We start from the raw sequence: 15557 nt of genomic DNA, 5'->3' as shown, positions 1-15557 counted from the left end.
TGTACCTCTAGGTTAAGAGACAGTAATGAAGTTTGTTTGTATAGGGAACACTAGGATATTTTTTACTATATATTTGGCTTGTTGTCAAGTGATGAAATTTTTTTCTTTAAAACTTTCCCTTTCACATGATGTTTCTCATCAAAATTTGGTGTTTGGAACACATTTCCCAAGTCAACTTCATGATTTGCTGCGCTAATTGGCCAGGCATTCCTGTATGAGAGCAAATGTGAGTAATATGTAATGGATCATTTCTACTTCTGATGACCTGCTCTAATTGTGTAAGTAGTAAAGTTAACTCAGAGTTATTATGTACAAATCCAGCAGTCTCTATATGCAAAATAAAACTTTCTGTATATAAAACAGTGGTGGTGACTACAGTAGCAGTGCAGAGAAGGAGGAAACAACTCCCCTGCCTTCTCCCTCTGCCAGAACCCTTGCACCCAGCAGGGCCTCCGCATACAGGCCAACATAAGTGGATATTAGAGAACACCTTACAGGTAGCAGGTGATTTTCCAAAGCAAGTGATTTCCTGAGATGATGGAACCCATGTTCTCAGGGTGATGGCAGCCGCCTTTATCTATTTCCTCATTTCAATATATATATTGTTTTATTTTGTCCTTATAAATTTATTCTTGTTTTGCTGTAGTAGAAGACTAAATGCTGAAAACATAAGAGAAGTCTTGTACAAATGTAAAAGCTAGATATTAACTGTGATACAGCATTAGCTGTTAAAAATAAAACATTTAATATCAGTGAATCTTTCACCTTAGTATACCATTATCATTCATACTTTCAAGCTATCTTTTAAGTGAAAGATTTTATTTTTTTTTTAAATTTCAGTTGCACCCTGTAATTATTGGATAAATGATATTGAAACTTTGAGACACAAGTATGGTAGAAAATTCTTCATAGAAAAATGAACTTGCATGTGTTTCAGTGATAATAAGGTGACAACTTAAACGTTATCAGACATTTGTACTTCTCCTGTCAGTTGATCCTATATCTGATGAAATACTCAAAATTTTATGTTGTTGTTTCTCAGTAATTGTGTTTAATTTTCCCTTAAACATATTTATATCTTTTTGCACTTATATACTGAGTTCAGCACTATTGACTATTGGTTAAGTACCCTTGTATCATTATATTAGCAACATATTTTAGGAACAATATATCATTGAAAATTATTCTGGAAGATATTGCTTGATTGGGTTTAGTTGGTAGTGATCTTCAACATAAGACAGATTATTTCTTTCCCTTTGACTCATTGTTTTGATGATTACTTTTATAGTATTAGAACAAAAACTGCATAAATATACAGTAATTTATACTTAGATACATGATTATTTCCTTTGGAAAGAAAATGATACTAAATATTAATAATTTCATATATTTTACCTAATGGAGATTTTCTACACTTGATAACAAGGTAACTGTCATTTAAAACAGATGAAGAGAATAGATTTTTTTTGTGCTCATAGATTAGTGAAATATTCAGTCATTATCAGAAAAGCTTTCTTCCTACAGCATATAGACAAAAATATAAAGACACACAGCAAGACCTTATGCAAAACATGGTACACACAGGTACCAGGGTAAATGGGTAAATGGGTAAATGGGTAAATGGGTAAATGGGTAAATGGGAAGTGTCCAACAATTCCCTCTAAGAGGGAAGGCCATGGAAGAGGAGGCAGAAGCAATTAGGAAAACAAAGGTAATGGAGGATAGCAGGAGAACAAAGTCCTCTAGCAGAAGTGAGCAAAGCTCAGAAAAATTCAGATTAAAGCAACAACCATGGAGCCTGTCTAGGTCTGCCCCAGTCTTTTGTCTACATATTATGGATTTCAAATTAGTAATTTTATGGGATTCCTGAATGTGTGAACAAGTGTGTCTCTGATTATTGTGCCTGATTATAGGACATTTTTCCTTATGTTAGGTTGTGCTGTCTAACTTTGATGTGATGGATTTTGTTTTCTTATTATAGTCGTTATTGTTATGTTTTATTATTTTTATCTTAGAAGCTTTTTTTTTTCTAGTAAGAAACAGAAAGATAGTGGCTCCAGATTGTAGGTGAGGTTGGAAGAAATGGGAGGAAAAAATGGGAGAAACATTACTCAGGATGTATTATATGAAAAAAGATTGCATTTTTAATGAAAGACAAGAAAAGATATACTTGTGAAATTCATGAAGCATATCTATCAATATGTGTGTGAGATCTACTGAAGAGATTAGATCACGAGGACTGAAAGAGTAGGTATATCAAACCACTGAAAAAAGAATAGTCTCATGTCATTTCAATATCTTTCCAGATGAGAAAATCTATTCTTAGATTTACTGGCCATTTATCCTGAGGACAAATAATTAAGAACAATGAAGGTAAAATCACTGTTGAATTGTTAATGTCAGGGCTCCTACAGGAAGGAAGAGCCTACAGACTCTGAAGGTCTGTAACTTTTCTTAGTCTAGGGTTTTAGTACTTCCCCTAAAAATGATCATTTAAAATTGATTCATGGTATAATATTATATTTAGTAACTATTGTATGGCATCCAATAACACATTAATATAGCAATTCCTTATGTATTATGAAATATATTCTTCAATATATTATTCTATTAATAGTTTAATTTTATTGATTATAAAATAATTTGCATCTCTCATGTATTTTATGATGTCTCTTTTATATTTTTGTATATAATATTAATATACAATATTTTCATATGGACATTTTTCATCCATAAAATATGGAATATGCATACAAATAGAGAGAGAATGAGAGAGAGAGAGAGAGAGAGAGAGAGAGATTAAGTGTGGCATAAGAAATAAATGAGAATTGTACATTTCAGTGCCTCACCTATATGACTAATCCTCAGGCAGGTACCAGAGTGACTTAGAACCAGATCATTATTCATGGTGAAAATATATAGAACAGTATGTATTTAATTCATAAAAAGTTTTACTTAAAATAGTCATGAACCAAATATCAGTATCAACAGTATAATGGAAAGTTCTGTATTCTCTAGATTCCAATGAATCAAATAACACTATTAAAAAATGGAGTACAGAGCTAAACAAAAAACCCTCAACTGAATAGCAAATGGCTGAGAAGTACCTAAAGAAATGTTTAGCATCCTTAGTCATAAGGGAAACACTAATACAAACAACTCTGAGATTCTACTTCATACCAGTGTGAATGGCTAAGATCAAAGACTCAGGTGAAAGAAGATGCTGGTGACTATGTGGAGAAAGACGAACACTTTTCCATTCTAGGTAGGATTGTAAGCTGGTACAATCACTTTGGAAGTTAGTCTGGCAGTTCCTCCGAAAATTACATATGGAATTACCTGAGGATCCAGCTATACCTCTCCTGGGTATATACCCAAAATATTGTCCAACATATAACAAGGACACATGCACCACTATGCTCATAGCAGCCTTATATATCATAGCCAGAACCATATAGAACCTATATGTCTTTCAACAGAAGAATGGATACTAAAAATGTGGTACACTTACACAATGGAGTACTGTTTAGCTATTAAAAGCAATGAATTCATGAAATTCTTAGACAAATGGGTGGAACTAGAAAACATCATCCTGTGTGAGGTAACCCAATCACCAAAGAACACACAAGGTATGTACTCACTGATAAGTGAATATTAGCTCAAATGTTCAGAATACCCAAGATATAATTCACAGACAACACAAAGCTCAAGAAGAAGGAAGAACAAAGTGTGGTGCTTCGGACCTTCTTAGAAAGGGGAACAAAATAATCACAAGAGCAAATACAGAAACAAAGTATGAAAAACTGAAAGAAAGGTCATCCAAAGACTATATTTTCTTCTTAATGATTTTTTGCATCTGTCTAAGAATTTATTTATAATATTTTATGACCATTTAATAGACCTATTTTATCTGAGAATTTATTCATTTATTGTTTATTCATTTAGAAAATCATGGAGAAATTTTAAATATTCTCTAGTTAAAGTGTTTCCTAATTGCTATTTTCAGTATTGCTAAAATATAAGAATGAAAGATAAAGTTAATACAGCATAACTCTGATAGGAAACACAGAAGAGTTCATCAAAATTTTAGATGAAGCTGTGCCATTTACATTAGAGCTTGGATTTGTTTTCACCAATAAATGTCTATTGAGAGAGCTACCAGTTATTTATATCTAAACAAAATTCTCTATGGTCCCAATTTCATCAGGAGTTATTGGAAACTATTACTGAAGTCACATTTTGCTTGATTTAAATTTCATTACATTTCTTTTTTTATTTTCTATATTCTTTGTTTATATGCCAAATGATTTCCCTTTTCCCAGTTCCCCACTCCCCATATGTCCCATAAGCCTTCTTCTCTCCACCCATTCTCCAATTACCTCCCTGCTTTTTCTCTGCCCTGGTACTCCCCTACAATGCTAGATCAAGCCTTTCCAGGATCAGTATCCTCTCCTTACTTCTTCATGGGAGTCATTAGTTATGTTAATTGTGCCTTGGGTATTCAGAGCTTCTGGGCTAATTAATATCCACTTATCAGAGATTGCATTCCATGTGTATTCCTTTGTGATTGCTTTACCTCACTTAGGATGATATTTTCCAGTTCCAACCATTTGCCTAAAAATTTCATGAATTCATTGTTTTTAATTGCTGAGTAGTATTCCATTGTGTAAATATACCACATTTTTTGTATCCATTCCTTTATTGAAGGACATCTGGGTTATTTCCAGCTTCTGGCTATTATAAATAAGGCTGCTATGAACATAGTGGCGCATGTGTCCTTATTGCATGCCGGGGAATCCTTTGGGTATATGCCCAGGAGAGGTATAGCAGGGTCCTCTGGAAGTGTCATGCCCAGTTTTCTGAGGAACCACCAGACTGATTTCCAGAGTGGTTGTACCATCTTACAATCTTACCAGCAGTGGAGGAGTGTTCCTCTTTCTCCACATCCTTGCCAACAACTGCTGTCTCCTGAGTTTTTAACCTTAGCCATTCTGACTTGTGTGAGGTGAAATCTCAGGGTTGTTTTGATTTGCATTTCCCTAATGACTAATGTTGTTGAGCATTTCTTAAGGTGCTTCTCTGCCATCTAAATTTCTTCAGGTGAAAAATCTTTGTTTAGATCTGTACTCCATTTTTGAATGGGCTTATTTGGTTGCCTGGGGTCTAACTTCTTGAATTCTTTGTATATATTGGCTATTAGCCCTCTATCAGATGTAGGGTTGGTGAAGATCTTTTCCAAATTTGTTGGTTGTCATTTTGTCCTTTTGACAGTATCCTTTGCCTTACAGAAATTTTGTAATTTTATGAGGTCCCATTTGTCAATTGTTGATCTTAGAGCATAAGCTATTGGTGTTCTGTTCAGGAACTTTTCCCTGTGCCCATGTCCTCAAGGTTTTTCCACAGTTTCTTTTCTATTAGTTTCAGTGTGTCTGGTTTTATGTGGAGGTCCTTGAGCCACTTGGAGTTGAGCTTAGTACAAGGAGATAAGAATGGATCAATTCGCATTCTTCTGCATGCTGACCTCCATTAAATTTTTAATGGGAGTAGAATTTCAAATCAATCGTGTATTATACAATATATAAGTGGAACCTTTAAATGTCTCCTTATCTAGAAAATTTCAAATCTGTACTGTTTCAAAAGTGAAAAAATAAAATGTGTTGAAGACCTTTCTTATGATATTCTCGGAAGGATTAATCAGATTCCATGCAGAAGAATAAACACTGGAAGTTTCGTCTTGATCCACACTCCCATGAAAAGTAGAAAAAAAGAAACATTAACATGGAATTTAGTTGAATTTTCAATCATACATTGTTTTAATAATTTAATTGTAATTGTTTAATAAAAATTAAATTTCAATATTTAATCATTTAAAATATTATGGTCACTGAACTTATTTTCTAATATTAATAATTCTTTGACTAAAATATTCTTAATATTTAACTCAGGACTTAAGTAGTATTCATAAATATCCAGTAGAGAAGAAATTATCATAATTTTCATACCAGAGAAATAAGGTCCGGTCTTCTGTGTATCAGACTGATGTTTTTCTTTAGAACACAAGAATGCTTTACAATGCATTTCTGTAGGATATTTATATGTTTACATTTTCCCACAGACAGCAAAGTCACAGCTGAAATGTCAATAAAATCTTTTATAACTATAATTAGAAATATTTTCACAACAAACACTTTTTTCAAGATAATGTAATCAGATATCATATTTAACTCTTGTCCATGTTTCTTTAATTGCAATGTTGATTTTTATATTTGGATGAATATATCAAATAAATAGACAGTTTTTCTTCTAAATGGAAATGAGAAGACAATATTTAAAAGGTCACAATGTTAAGTATAATGCACAGAATGACAGTTTCTATTTCATTTGTGTTACATTTTGTCCATGGTAAGCAATTCAAAACATCAAATAAGTGTTAGGCATAAAAATGACAAGTAGCTGCAAATTTAAAATCTCAAAATGAATAGAAATACTTTGCCATATATAATTATGTATCAGAAAGAATCATTCATACTTTCAGTTTTATCAAATTTTTCATTATTGGTAAAAATAATTGTGAAGATTTTTGTCATATGCAGGAATACACCTATGTTCTTTATTTCTCTATCTAATGTTATCAGTGACCCACCTTCCTAGGTATTGTTATTACATCCTTCCAGGGCCTGAAACCTGTTATGTCAACTAGTTGTTTCATGTAAATGTTTTTCAATTGCTTAAATCACTTATAACATCACTGTATATATACCTCATTTCCTCCCTAATTATTTGTATGTTTTTTGAAGGCAAGGATGATAGCTTATGTAATATTTTTTATTAATTTAAACTTTTAAAGAAAAATATTCAAGTAAATTTTAAAAATGTCCTACATGCATTTAAAATAACTATCCAAAGTTGTAGTAAGAGTCCCAGAATATATTCCTCACATACTCAGTTTGAAACTCTGTGACTGGTGGATTTTTTAGACTTGTCTTCCATGTTATCACTTAAACACATGCACACCCAGTCTCCTTCTGTCTCTCTTTGTCTCTCTCTGTCTCTCTGTCTCTCTCTGTCTCTTTCTCTCTCTCTCACACACACACAGACATACACCCCCCCACACACACACACACGATGAAAGTAGAAGGAATGTTTGAAGTGGAATGGAAAAGGTAAGAAAGAGCAGGCAGATGAATAGAAAGAATATTAACTCTAATTACAGTATAAACCAGGTTGAAAATTTCATTATGAAAGCTGCCACTCTGTACTATAAATCTTCAACAATAAAAACATGAACTTTAATGTTGTACCATGTAGAAGAAAGTGCCTGTTTACATTAACAACTATTATTTCATTGTCTAACTATAATTGTGTAACAGTCTTCCCTTTTAACACTTCTCATAATATTCTATGGTCTATCACTTTCTCATAAAGAATATAATAATATAATCAATAAGCTGGATTTTACTTCAGAATGTCCTGAAAGTAATAAAATAATTAATCAGCTAAATAAATAAGCTTTGGTTTATACACTTAGTGAAACTGGTATGGGTAAGAAGCATGGATTTTTGCACATAAGTATGTGACTTAGGTGTCAATCCCTGAAGACTGTGTGAGGACTCCAGTTTGTGCTTCCACTTTGTGACAACAGTCACTGCAACTAGTAGTTTTGTCTTACACAAAGCTTAAGGGGCACATAGGCACTGAATTTGGCACATATAATCCATGTGAAGAGTTACTGATGAATATGCTTTAGTTGTTTGCATGAGCTATTTTTCTTGTGCCATTGCTGTTTCCCATGCTCTTCAGATCACTGGACAGAAGATCCTGAGAGGATCCTCACACACAACAAAGTCACTGTTAAATCCCACATGAGACATTTTTCTGGAATATGTTCTCTTTATTGTGAGTATTCAGAATTCTGACTTAATTAGATTTTAAAGTTTCTGCTTCTTATCAGACAATGTATTTTGCACACTCTAATCTGAGCATTTCTTTCACTCAGTATATCTTTACAGAGGTGAAAAGATACTAAGACCAAAACATTGAGAGTAGATTCATAGGTGAATACAGATAATGTCAGGAAGTGTTACCCTTCAATAACCAGAGAAGTGCAAATTTAATGAGACCAGATTTCTCTTAGTCAACCACTGCATGTTCATTAATAGCTGGTAATTTCTCCAATGACTGAATAATACCACCTATCCTTAGGTTTATAAAATTGTCCACTTTCTTTATTTTATTGTTTTCATACAATAATTTTACAAGGTAAATTTATTCAAATACAAAAAAGATTTTTCAATACACTCATTTCTGACAGATAGTGAGTGGCACATAACTCCCTTTCTTCCTCACAGTCTCCTATACATAAAGCAAGATAAATCTACATTGTTCCTGAATCTCCTAAATTTTTAAATGACACTTAATACTATTAATATGAATATATATTTAATGGAGTCATCCAGTTGCTTTTCTAGTTTATGTTATTGATAAATATGAATGTTTTAAAATCCAGGTATAATTTTAAAATAACTGGTATTATACCATAACAAAAATTGTGAGATTATTTAAGAGTCCTTAAATTCTTATACGCTTACTCTTACCTTCTCTTATTAAAAACATATTTTATATTTATAAATTTTTGCTAGCTCACAAATTAATATATTTAATCAAAATATTTGAACTAGAGAAAAACTTATTTAATTGATTCAAGATAAAGATTATTATGGAACTCTGGCCAAGAACATAGGTTAGAGAGAGAGAGATGGCTTGCAGGTGTGACCACACACTGCTCTTGCAAATCTGAGTTCTGCTCTCTGCACCCATGGAGTGGAGAGCAACTACTTATAACTCCAGATTCAAGGGCTTTTATATCCTAATATAGTTCTGTTAGCACCTGCTTGAGTTCCTATAAAGCCTGCATTCATACATCCATACAAATTTTCAAAAATAAACAGCATATTTAGAAAAGTAATCATTGAAAGGAAGCACCTTGAAAATATGAAACACTTTCCTCCTTCTTTCTTCTTATTTTATTGGTAACCTGGCAGAGTCAACATGAAAAAAATATGATCAGAAGCCAAACTAAAAATAAGATTGTGACTATTTTATAAACAAAAGCAACAATAATGTAGAACATAGTGTAATTTATTCTCTACCAGTACTAGAAAAGAATCATGTTGAATCAGAAGTATGGGAACCTCCCCATTTCACAAAAAAATATCGCTAATAATTAATGGAGACCAATCAAAAATGGCATGAAGAAGGTAGGAGTAGAGGTATATTGAGCTTTTAATGATATGACCTCCAGAAGGAGATATACACACTGGAGATACGAGAACAGCCATTAGAATAACTTAATCAAGAGGACTTGTGTTTGACGTTTTTGCTTACTTCAAAGACTGCAATGGTTTAATCTATAGACCAATTATGTATGACACTTGTCATGTAAAATTTCTAATCGTTTATGATTGGGCCTGAAAAAATGGGAAATTTAATCTATAATTGGACTCATGTATAGCTTTCATGTACATTCTATATATCAAATCATCTCAGATAAAACTTTCAGGAATCTAGCCTAGCATTTTCCCATATACTGTGGAAATCCTTACTCTAAAGGCTGAAATAAAAGAATAATTGCCCTCGCTAACATAAATGAGTGACTCTGGGGTTTGTTTTGATTTTCTTTAAGGGAAAACAATAGTAAAAAAAAAAGTAAAAGAAATAGTAACTGTATTGTCTAGTGGTTTGACTCAAATTGAAGTACACTTCCCTTCATGTACCATTTCTTTAACACCATCTGGAAGCTGGTGAGGCTTGTAAAACTTAGTAATCTCAGTAAATTTAAAGAAGGAAAGAGAAACTTTTTATGGTTCTGTAAGCCGAAGATGACTGTTAGGGAAGAAGAGACTTGATGAAGCTGCTTGCACATTGGTTTCAGAACTCCCAGGACATAGCTAAAATAGATATGCAGTGGCATAACTGCTTCTGTCTCATCAGTTCTACTGTAAATGATTGAAATCAACCAACCTGGATATCCATATTATACAGGTACCTGGGAGAAAAATTTTCAGTGCCCCTCTGCAGGGCTGGGTACCTGTGGAGGAGATCAGGCAGGGGGGCAAGGGGGATGCAAGTCCTGGGTCAAGTCTGGTGCCTGGGAATGCTGAGAGGCCTGTTCCATTGCTCTAGCATAGTGGGTTTAGATGGAAAAAGAGATAGTCCATAACTTTAAAGCTTTATTGTAGAAAGTCAGAGGAAAAGAGAACATATAAGGAAGTAGGAGCTGGCCAGGACTATGTGGAGAGAGGTGGGGAAGGAATGGACAAAGAAAAGTTCAAGAGGGCAAGAAACAGAAAGGAAGAAAAGAGAAGAGAAGAGAAGAGAAGAGAAGAGAAGAGAAGAGAAGAGAAGAGAAGAGAAGGCAAGAGGAAGAGGGCACGAGAGGAAGCAGGGGCTAAGCACCTCCATATATAGTGGGCCGGACTACCTGGCTCTTTCCAGGTAACTGTGGGTTAGGGTGAACCTGGATGTAGCCATGTGACTGTGAGAGTAGAGTCCAGACAGAATACTAGGGGCCTGGGGAGAGGTCCTATGTGACTGATGGTTACAGGGTTATGTCTGTCACTCCTTCTGTAGATAGTAGATATTGGTTCCCACATTTTCCTTAACATGTCATACAGTATACTGTTGTCTACATGAGAGAGGCATTTTAAATATGAAGAGTAATATCAGAAACCTTTAAGACATTATAAATGCTTCATGATATCTGCAATCTTGTTGTCTAAAAAACTGACACCATAGAGACAGTATTATATATGTTTAACTACATATAAAATATAGATGGCCTTTGAACAGAAATGAATCAAAGATAAAACTTGGAACATCAATAATATGAAATATGAAAACATACTCAGCCAAAATCCTATGTAAACAAAATAGTATTTAATTTTATGTATAGCTTTAGGCAAGTATGATGGAGTAGTACAGACTGATTTGCATTCAGAAAAATCAAAGAAAGAAAATTCATCTGTAACAACATATTAATACTAAAATTCTTCCCATTTTTAATCTTACTGGAAACTAATGTTTGATAAGTGATTATTTCAAAGACATATTGATATGTTATTTCAAAACAAACACAGGAGAAACATGCTTTACTTGACAAAGATAATAATTTAATTAGTTTGACTCTTGTTTGTACAACCATTTATCAAAGCATCAGTAGATTTGAATCAGCCATTTATTTATTAGGCAATTCAAAATAGCATTCTCTGTTAAGTATTTCATTCAAACTCATGAATGTGTGTGATTCTAAGTATATCTAAAATTAAGCTTAGTTGCAAATGATTTTCACATTTATATTGTATCTATGCATAGAAATATTAACTCTGTCTTCTAATTTTGATTAAAACTACTTGTTATGTTTAATAAGCTATTTTAGCACATAGAGTCTGCTGAAGAACAGCTTTGAAATGGATTGTCTTATTCTTATCTTGATGATGACTTCAAACAGCACTGTAAATTAGCAAGTCATAAAAAGTTACTATGATCATGCATATTAAAATATAACCATATAAAACTCAAAGCAGGCAATCTTGAATTCCTACTGGGAGAAGGTTACTGACTGTTGATATTTCTGACACTTTTAAAGGTCAGTGGCCGTACAGTCTACATTGACAACAATGATAGGAATCCCACAATTTAAACTAAATGTGTAAATTGTTCCTACAATTATAATGTCCTGAAAATGTGGCAATATAAGCTTTTTATTAGTTTGTTAAGTCCTGCCCAGACATACCAATGTTTACCTCTTAATTCATTATTTAAAAGTTTTATGCTGTCTCAAATTTCCATATTACTTAAAGTTATAGAGTTTGAAATTTCACTTCTTGAAATCACCCAATACTTTTTGAGTAGGTTCATTACAACTTTGGAGTTCTTTTCTAATGTCAGATAAGAGATACATTACTATGAGTCTCTAATTTCAAATAAAAAAAAATCTCACTCTAACCATTTGTTTTACTATTGTACAAACCATTGATTATGCATTAACCACAACCCCACAATACATCATAAATTTTGATACAGATGATTATCTAATGAAAGTATTCCTACATTTGATCATATGTGGGGAAAACTAGAAAAGTATGGGGCTTTAGGGGATCATTTAGCATATAAATGTACATTCACTATAAATAGACAGATATATGTGATATTTAAAATGGTTTCACAGCATTTCCATGAGTATTGAAAACATCTGAAGAAATCCATTAATGATAACATTTATTGGTGAAATTTGCAAGAGTCCCACATAAGATTCTTAATGCTATTTATTAAAAAGTGCTTGTTTAAACATTTTAACAGTTAGTGACTTCTCATGACAACTTCTCAAGTTTTGTGTTGTTTCATTTATACAAATTCCTTATGTGAACGATAGTGCCAATATATGTACTTAATGAGTTAAACAGTAACTCAACCATGAAAGCCAACATAAAGAATCCCTAACAAGTAGTCCTTTTACTCACAGATGATTGTAGTCTTCACCACTCATGAAGAACAAGTTTCTTTGTGATGGAGAACACTACAGAAAGCACAATCAATCACAGTGCAGTATTGCTCTGACACAATAGATATTTTTTCAAAGACCTCTAGCAGCTAAAGCTCAGAAAACATTGAGGAAAAAAGTCAGAGATCTTTTCAGAGCCAGAAGATCTAAGAATTTCCCTGGTAACTATTTATACTAATCCTAATGATATTTACATGTAATATCAAAAACATTACATGTAAAATCTCACTAGCATGGTAGCCCAAACCTCAACTACACAATTATGTTACAAATAGACATATTAGTGTGGACATAGAAAGGCTCAGGAGGCTACAATCCTACACAAGTAGCTATAAAAATCTGAAATCTAGGGACATGATAGGTGGCCTTCCTAAGGGAAGATCAGACCAACTGGCTAACATTGAAAATTGGTCAGTTAAAAGAATGCATATATATGTAGCAGTATATGAACTGAGAATGATATATTGATATCTATATCTATATCACCTATATCTGTATCTATATCATCTATATCTATATCTATATATGTGTGTGTATGTTTGTATATGCATATAATAACAATCATTGATAAAAAAAGGACATGAATTTGAAGGATAAGAGAGAAGGATTTATGGAAAAAGAAGGGATAATATTATAAATAAAAAATAAACTTGAAAAATAACCTAATATTCTTTGTCTATTATTTTTACTTCTGGAGAATATACTTCATTTTGTTAATGAAGTATACACTATTTCATATAAATGGGATACAAACACACACACAGGTATACATTCAGATTATGTCTAAGCTTCAACCCATATAGATTTGCAAGAGAAGACACTATTTCATATAAATGGGATACAAACACACACACAGGTATACATTCAGATTATGTCTAAGCTTCAACCCATATAGATTTGCAAGAGTCATGAAATTTATCCTAAATGTGTCACAGCAATAGGTTTCTATCAAAAGAAAACGGATCTAAGAGTTAACAAGCATACTCAGGAAAAAATCGCATAGAAATAAAGAATGTTAAAAAGGACAAGGGAAGTTAGAAGCAGAAGGGATCTCTTAATCCCCCTTGGAAGGGAGAAGGAAGCAATCAGGTGGTGGCAGGGCAGACAGAGGGAGGGACTTAGGAAGGAGAGGAAAGGAACTTGATCAGGTACTGGGGAGGGAGGACTGAAGCCCTGAGGGCCAGCAGAAAAAATTGGAAATAGTCAACTTTGGGATGTAAGAGGTAGGGAAACCCTCTAGATTTTAGCAGACTGGGTGTGTGTGTGGAGAATCTCAAGACTCAAAGGGAGAGACTTTAGATGAAATGTACTATAGTGGATAGAGGGAACTTGAAGAGTCCACCTCCAGTAGAAAGATAGACCATCAATTAGAGTGAAGGAATTGCGATACCATAGTCAAAAACTCTGATCCAGAATTATTTCTGCTTGAAAGAACTACAGGGACAGAAATGGAGATGAGCCTGAAGGAAAGGAGGTCCTGTGACCAGCCCAAATTGGGATCCAGCTCAAGGGGAGGCCCCAAGGCCTGACAGTATTACTAATGCTATGTATGGTGTGCTTACAAGCAGGAGCCTAGCCCTAGGAGAGGCCCAATAAGCAGTTAAAGTGTTAGATGCTGACATTTACACCCAACCAATAGACAGAAGCTGGTGACCCTATAGCAGAATTAGAGATAAGCTGTAGGGAGCTGAGTAGAGAAGCTAACCCAAAGGAAGAACAACAGTATCAACCAACCTGGACCCCCAAGGTCTCTCAGACACTGAGCTGCCAATCAGGCAGCATATACCAGCTGATATTAGGCTTCAGTAGAGAGAAATACAGAGGGGGCAAGCCCCCAGGGAATGGGGAGTTCTGGTGGGGTGGGGACTGGGGTAGGGAATCCCCTTGAAGACAGTAGTGAGGTGGGCATGAGTTATGGGATGAGGAAGAGTCAGAGGGAAGACCAGGAGCAGAATAACGACTGAACTGTAAATATGAAGATTAAAGAATCAAATAAAAAATAAAAAATAAAATTTCAAAAACATGTAAAAAAAAAACCTTATCATTGCAAACATGATTGATTTTTGGTATCTATTTTCAGTATGCTGGCAACACATTTATTTAAATTCATTCAATTCTAAAATATGTAGTTTGAAACTAAAGCTCATAGGGGACAGAGAAATGTACTCCTCCAATTTTTGGCTTTTCAAAGTGAAGTGTTTAATTTGTGTCAAGGACTCTGAAGTGCTAGCAGTTCAAGAGATGAGATTTTGAGTAGAAGAAACTTGAATCAATTTCTTTTTTAGAAAGTAACATCTCATGGAAAATATCAAAAAACTGTTGTATATTTTTAATAAGGTAAATACATAGAACAATTAACTACTGAATTGGAAACTAATACAATGTCTGAGGAAAACCTGAACAGATATTAAATAAACAGAAAACAACTTTGCATACAAATGTTTCTATGCTGCTGGACACAACAAATCAAAAATCAAAATCAGTTCATAAGTCTAACTGGAGGAATTTTACTTGATTTTATAACAAAGCCAATGTCAGAGTTAATATATTAAATCTTCCCTATATCAATCTTGACAGAACTTCTGTCCCCATAGAAAGTAAAGAAAGATATACCCAAAGAGAGGTGCACATTCCTAAAAATATAAAGGATCTCAAAGGCTTCTCTGTCTATCATTGAGGTTAAAAGAACATAAATCATATTGAGTAAATAATAAAAATACTGGAGCCCAGTAAACAGAATACTCATAAATGTGGCAACAGACTGGACCTGTGAAGCATTTTCAGACTAAACTTGTATCCTAGGAAATAAGAGAACTCTGCTATTTCCAGGAGAAATTGATGCAGCCAAGAGAGAGAGAGAGAGAGAGAGAGAGAGAGAGAGAGAGAGAGAGAGAGAGAGAGAGAGAGAGAGAGAGAGAGGAACAGAGAAAGACAGAGAGAGAGAAAGACACAGAAAAAAGAGGGACAGACACAGAGAGATCAACAATAGTAAAATTGT

The sequence above is a fragment of the Apodemus sylvaticus genome, chromosome 12 (genome assembly GCF_947179515.1).
Source record: "Apodemus sylvaticus chromosome 12, mApoSyl1.1, whole genome shotgun sequence".
Taxonomy (NCBI): Eukaryota; Metazoa; Chordata; class Mammalia; order Rodentia; family Muridae; genus Apodemus; species Apodemus sylvaticus.
The sequence above is the reverse complement of the archived record's forward strand: the minus strand, read 5'-3'. Positions refer to the sequence as shown.